The sequence below is a fragment of the Crassostrea angulata genome, chromosome 7 (genome assembly GCF_025612915.1).
Source record: "Crassostrea angulata isolate pt1a10 chromosome 7, ASM2561291v2, whole genome shotgun sequence".
In the NCBI taxonomy this organism is placed as follows: domain Eukaryota; kingdom Metazoa; phylum Mollusca; class Bivalvia; order Ostreida; family Ostreidae; genus Magallana; species Magallana angulata.
In genome coordinates, this window is record NC_069117.1 from 47635664 (window position 1) to 47642850 (window position 7187).

A 7187-nucleotide genomic window follows, 5' to 3' on the forward strand; every position below is an offset into this window, starting at 1 on the left:
ATAATTTATTGATTTTGTTCGTTTTATTTTAAAAGGAGGCTGGGTGGTCATCAAATTAGCCATCAAATCTACCAAGAATTCTTTTGTTTAGTAGTATACTATTATAAAGTAAAGAAAAAATCCATATGTTTTACCTTTTAGATTTTGGTAGTTGTCTAGATCTTCTTTTAAAGGAGATTAATGCAGTCTAATACTAACCCATGACCATCAATCCCTCTTAAATACAATGTGTACAATGTATTACATGTTTGTATCTTTCAATAAATACAATACTATAAAATTTTGATATTGACAGCAAAATAAAGGATGTACATGTATTTCAATTATTTTTTTTATTAGTTAAGGAGGTTGGGCGGTCAACAAATGTCTAAACCATCTAATCTACCTTAAATTCTTATTTATATTTTTTAAACAATGAACTGCCATTCGGAAGGGACAACTTTCATAAAATTTGAATGTTTTCTTCTATCTTTTACAGAACACATCTTTTAAGGAGACCAATAAAGTCTTAAGTTGGCCACGACTGTCTGTCCCTCTTTAGCAATTTTTTTTTTCAGTGTACCTTTCTCCAGATTTAAATCAAGAGAAGCTCAAAAGAAAATTAATAGAAATTATTTGAATGTGTAATGAAAACTTAAGGATAAAAACCATATCATTACTTTTTTTATATACAATAAAAAGATATTCATAAAGGAAATGTAATTGCTCTATGTGATTGAAAAGTAAACACGTTTTAAAGAAATTGTCACAACACAAATAGACTTCCCTTTGGTGATATATGATATCAGTTTAATGACATAACTCTTGTCTGCGTGCATCAACTGGCCCTTAAGTACACAAAAATAAAGTTCCGAGTGGAGTAATGCACTTCATGTCTTTCAAGTCTTTCAACAAGTTTTAAACCCAAATGCATAAACATGAAAATATATCTTAAAATGACAACAAGAAAACCTGATATTTCACACACGCAAATTAAAGTTTGTTTTTATTTTAATTTTTGGTTACCGAATGGAGAACTGAGGAACCGAATCATCTTAGAGTGCATGAATGCAAAGCGAATTGCAATAAACTGCAGTGTAATTGTTCTTGCACTGATGTACACAGAGACTAACCAGTGGCAAGCGGTGGTGCATGTACTTAGAAATTAAATGAAGAGAGAGAGAGAGAGAGAGAGAGAGAGAGAGAGAGAGAGAGAGAGAGAGAGAGACATGAAAGAAAGAGAGAGGAGAGAAAGAGAACGCTCAGCATTATTAATGCGTGAGTCTAAAATTAAACACTTTTTTGCAGTTGACCTAGATTTTTGTTTTATCATTTACAAAAATGTGGGGTTGTGGCTGTCCATGACATAAGTTCTTTGGGTTTAAGACAACTTCATTATTCTGAGTCAATGTAATAAAAAATTAAAATACCAAAATATAAAGTGACATGATATTGCGTAACGTGTGTTTTGCAGTCTTGAAATATAGTTTACCTACATGACTATTTTTCTTTGCAAGTTAATACATTTGAACTTAATCGTTTTTCACATTCTGATTTGCATTAGTAAGGTTTTTTATTTTTTTAACACAAAATAATTTCTGGACCAATGACTGAGAATATTTTCTTTAGATATAAAAATTCGTGATAATGACTAAGTTATAGTCTCCATTTAAAAGCAAATTCTGAGATTTTCAATCGGAACTATATTTTAATATGTTCAAATTAAAATCCATTGAAAATGTTTCAATTTGCCTAAAAATGATGTACAAATATACAAAATACACGACAAATATACTGGAACTGAGGAACAATTTGGGGAGTGACAGGCTTCAGTCATAACTGCATATCCAGTTTCAGTTCCTATATATCAACTGACCAGGTGGACAACTCGAATTCTTTTGCAATTGAATATGTTGTAATCATGTGATGGAAAGGAATGCAGTTGTATGTAGACTTAAATGTAATTTTCTTCCCTAAAGACTTCATCAGACTTCAATAACCATATGTTTGATTTTTTTGATGTAAACTAAAAATAAGAGTTGTTTCCTGTTTGCGCATTATCATAATTGATGTTAAACTGTTACATGTAGCAGGGCAAGGTTACGTGGATCTCTGTTGTATTTTGTTTTATCTATATTTCAATGTGTTTAATAACATTTCAGTGTAATTTTAAAGAAATTAGGGTTTTTTTTGGTAAACTGTTTTTTGTTGGTTATGAACATCTATAGTCGTAATAGTGAAATGAAAACAACCAGTAAGTATAACATTACTTGTATAAATGTATTTTATGCTAAAACAATATTTTTTATTAATGGAATTGTATAATATATCGATCTCTACCTTATTTAATAATCTTGATTGTCGTTTATTCCTAAAACTAAAATCCACTCAAATGTGTCTAGCAAAAGCTAGATCATTTCTTGATAGTTTATAAAATTGTCGTTATTTTATCAATACTCATATCATGATATTATTCTGCAGGATTCCATGTTGCACACACTTTTATCGGGACAAAGGAGAATGCAAAGGTTTTAAAATATATGTTATAATATATTTTATTATATAATATACAATATATTCAAACCATTTCATTAACAAATCAAACTCATGACAACTGAATATTAAATACAGAATGTCCACCAGGATATTTTGGAATGAACTGTCAGACAAGTTGTGTTTACCCTATCTTTGGTAAATTTTGTATGAATACCTGTGACTGCAATATCTCGGATTGTGACCCCGTCAGTGGATGTCAAGGAAATGATACAGAAATTAAGACAACGGGAGGTATGTACAGAAGCATCTAGCTCATATTTTCATGAAACGAAATTGTGAAGTTTCAGATAGTTTAGTAAATAGTTTAATGTGGAATATTATTTAGTGACCACGAGGCCATTAGTAACTCTGACGGTCAACCCGAATTTCCCGTGGACATACAGTTCTGCAGCTACACCGGACTACTCAAAAGAGAAAGAGGAAGTTTACCATGACCAAGATTTGAAAATCAAGAATTCAAGAATGTCAATTATAATTGTGGGTTGCGTCATTATATTCTTAATAGTCGAATAAAATGGATCTCTAAGCCAGTTCAAAAAGCTCATACTATTACAAATATGACGGAAGTAAATGACTTATCCACAGTATATACGGAAATTGACGAAAGATCTGAACAAGAGTCTGAGTCCAACACAATGCGTACAACTGTCACATCAACTTCTTTCATGTCTTTGAATGGAATAGAAACTAGACGACCGCAACTTCCGGTCAGGAATACCCAGTTAAACTTCTTCTAAAGAGATTATGGTTTTTGCGATAATAAAACAATATACTGTATACATAGGTGTATCTTGCAATGCATATCGTATCACATCGCCTATATATGGTATGAACTCTTTATTAATTGAAAATGTAACCATTTTTATGATCAAAGTCGAGTATTAAAAGTATTGCAAAATGCAAACATGTTCTCAATGGTATATGCGCATCTTTGTTGGTCCAGAATGACGAACCACGGCTATAAAAAGAGAAATACGAATAGAGAAACACCTTAGATCGTCACCCTTGGCTAGCAAAGATGGTTTTCCATTTGGTCGAAACACTTTTAAAAATATTACAAAATCCAGACATGGCCCCAATGGTGTCCTCCTTGAATGCAACTCGTTTCAAGGTATTGCAAAAATCCCTGGTTGTATATCCCTGTATCACTTAGATCCAAAATATTTTATTACTGACAAGACGTACCCATGTAATTTATACTGACACGCAGAAAAATGGTGACTTTATAATTTTCTTCATGTGTACTTTTAATTGAACATATGTTCAAGAAAAAAATACTTGTTAAGTAAACCAAAATAAACAAGTTGAAAGGAATTAAATAAGAAATAAACAACGTTATTTAGTGAACATGGCGTTATGAATAGCAATTGCTCTGTTGGCATATTCCATGATGCGCGCTAGCGCATCATGGAAAATATGCAAGCAGAGCAGTTGCTATTCATAACGCCATGTTCACTAAATAATCGTTTTTTATTACTTATATTTGCTTTTTACCACTCGCAAATACCCTGTATTAGCCTAGACCTTGTTATTTAGCTTTTGCATAAAAAGTAAATATTCAGACTGTAATGTATCTTTCTAATTCACATAGATTTGTTAACAGAATCAATGATATGTTATAACAGTAATTCCTTTAAAATGTTATTATAAGACATGTTTTAATTGAATACATCAATTTTATGGAGTTGGAGAAAAACATATGATGTATCGTATAGTGGTTTTTAAAATCGATAACGTCATGGAAAAGTATATGGCGTCACACCTTTATGACGTCATAGTATACAGACAGAGCAATTGCTATTATAGAAAAATAATTGCAGTTCCTCCGTATGGACTTACAGAGGGAAAGAATAATGGATATGCAAATATACAGAAAAAAACCCTTAATGGTAATGCTGATTATTATACTACAATGATAACTTATTATCACATTACATGTATTAAAACTCCTGTGAACATTGCAAAAAAAAGTTGAATCAAGCACATCAACTCTACTGTAGGATTTAAGAAAACAATGTTTAATCATACCGATACGATCTTAATTGTGGTTTGACTAATTTGTAAATAAAAAGCACTTCCTTATTAAATACATATATGCTGACCAATTCTTTTAGATGCTGAATATATCAGGATGTATCGTAAAATAATTTGCTTGCAATAGCTTTACACGTTAATTTAGGCAGCACTGCCCAATTTCAGAAACAAGAATTTAAACAACACTTCAGTGAATTTTTAATTAAGAGGTATGTACGGCCATTTCGTACATTTGAGGATAAGAATGTAAACATTTCTTGAAATGGTTTAATAATTATACAATAAACACAACTTTAGTTACAATTTTATCGGAATGGACTTTTTGATAGTTTTGTAAAACTTTGTTAAACCATTATAAAATTGGTTTGAAACTTCATTTCATACTAGGATGTTATATAACAAACAAACCAATGCAAACGCGTGATCACCTAACCCCTTAAACTTTAGTTTAGTGTCAATCCTCCGTAGAGAAGGGAGGGGTCAGCTTATATATGTTCTCTTATACGCTAAGAGAAGGGAAGGTGAAGTTTTTTCATAGGGAAAAAGATTTAAAACCAAAAATAAATTTTTAATTAAGTACGCAAGTACTCCTAAAATCCAGTCAAGTTCTCAAGAGGGAGACTAGACACAAGTGAATTATATATGATGATTGAACTTATTCTCAGTTCCTTCGTGATATTTTAAGCCGTTTCTCATTACTTTGAAAGAAGAATGAGTTGATTATACTTGTTAAATCACGTTTCAGTCTGACGTTTTCTTGTTCATGTCATTTGAAGATCGTGTTCAAGTGGAATAAGACCGTCTGTTTACTTCAGGTAAGAACAACTATTGCATATTTTATATAACTAAAGAGTGAATATTCCTTATTTCTATACACCGTATCATCAATATCATACTTCAAATTATTAGTAGCATATATATTTTATTATGTATGTCACTGCTTCCCATGGCTAGTTTTTTTTATCGTATAATAGTAGTACTGTAGCTATTTTTAGGTTTTTATTTTTATTTTTATTCAGTCATTGGTGTCTTGCATGTACATGTCTATTATAGGAACAGTGCAATCCGAATTTTGGATGTTTTAAAGCATGGTGTGATAGTTTGCTTCTGGTTTATAGATTTACAGAGAAAAATGAGCAGAGGTAGAAAGAACGACACTGACAGGAAAACGGAAGAAAAAGAAAACGGAGAAGAAAATGAATGATATTACAACCCGAAACGTCATTCGAACACCTACCGGCGCGATAACAAAACAAACTGAAGAAAGTAATAGTAATTTTTTATCCACGTCACCAATGTTTCTTACAATTATAATATTAGGAGCAACGGTGTTTTTTCTTCTGTTGATAATCGTGATCTTAATCAAAAAAATAAAAACCGGTCATAAGACATTCTCAGATGCGGTGGACTCAAATTGCGAAAATCCCTGGTTGTATATCCCTGTATCACTTAGATCAAAAATATTTTATTACTGACAAGACGTACCCATGTAATTTATACTGACACGCAGAAAAATGGTGACTTTATAATTTTCTTCATGTGTACTTTTAATTGAACATATGTTCAAGAAAAAAATACTTGTTAAGTAAACCAAAATAAACAAGTTGAAAGGAATTAAATAAGAAATAAACAACGTTATTTAGTGAACATGGCGTTATGAATAGCAATTGCTCTGTTGGCATATTCCATGATGCGCGCTAGCGCATCATGGAAAATATGCAAGCAGAGCAGTTGCTATTCATAACGCCATGTTCACTAAATAATCGTTTTTTATTACTTATATTTGCTTTTTACCACTCGCAAATACCCTGTATTAGCCTAGACCTTGTTATTTAGCTTTTGCATAAAAAGTAAATATTCAGACTGTAATGTATCTTTCTAATTCACATAGATTTGTTAACAGAATCAATGATATGTTATAACAGTAATTCCTTTAAAATGTTATTATAAGACATGTTTTAATTGAATACATCAATTTTATGGAGTTGGAGAAAAACATATGATGTATCGTATAGTGGTTTTTAAAATCGATAACGTCATGGAAAAGTATATGGCGTCACACCTTTATGACGTCATAGTATACAGACAGAGCAATTGCTATTATAGAAAAATAATTGCAGTTCCTCCGTATGGACTTACAGAGGGAAAGAATAATGGATATGCAAATATACAGAAAAAAACCCTTAATGGTAATGCTGATTATTATACTACAATGATAACTTATTATCACATTACATGTATTAAAACTCCTGTGAACATTGCAAAAAAAAGTTGAATCAAGCACATCAACTCTACTGTAGGATTTAAGAAAACAATGTTTAATCATACCGATACGATCTTAATTGTGGTTTGACTAATTTGTAAATAAAAAGCACTTCCTTATTAAATACATATATGCTGACCAATTCTTTTAGATGCTGAATATATCAGGATGTATCGTAAAATAATTTGCTTGCAATAGCTTTACACGTTAATTTAGGCAGCACTGCCCAATTTCAGAAACAAGAATTTAAACAACACTTCAGTGAATTTTTAATTAAGAGGTATGTACGGCCATTTCGTACATTTGAGGATAAGAATGTAAACATTTCTTGAAATGGTTTAATAATTATACAATA

General features: G+C 31.1%; 1 pseudogene; it reads left to right on the forward strand.

The window, feature by feature from the left end:
• The first annotated feature begins 2443 nt into the window (after positions 1-2443).
• On the forward strand, positions 2444-3403 carry LOC128191379 (uncharacterized; annotated as a pseudogene).
• Positions 3404-7187: the final 3784 nt, after the last annotated feature.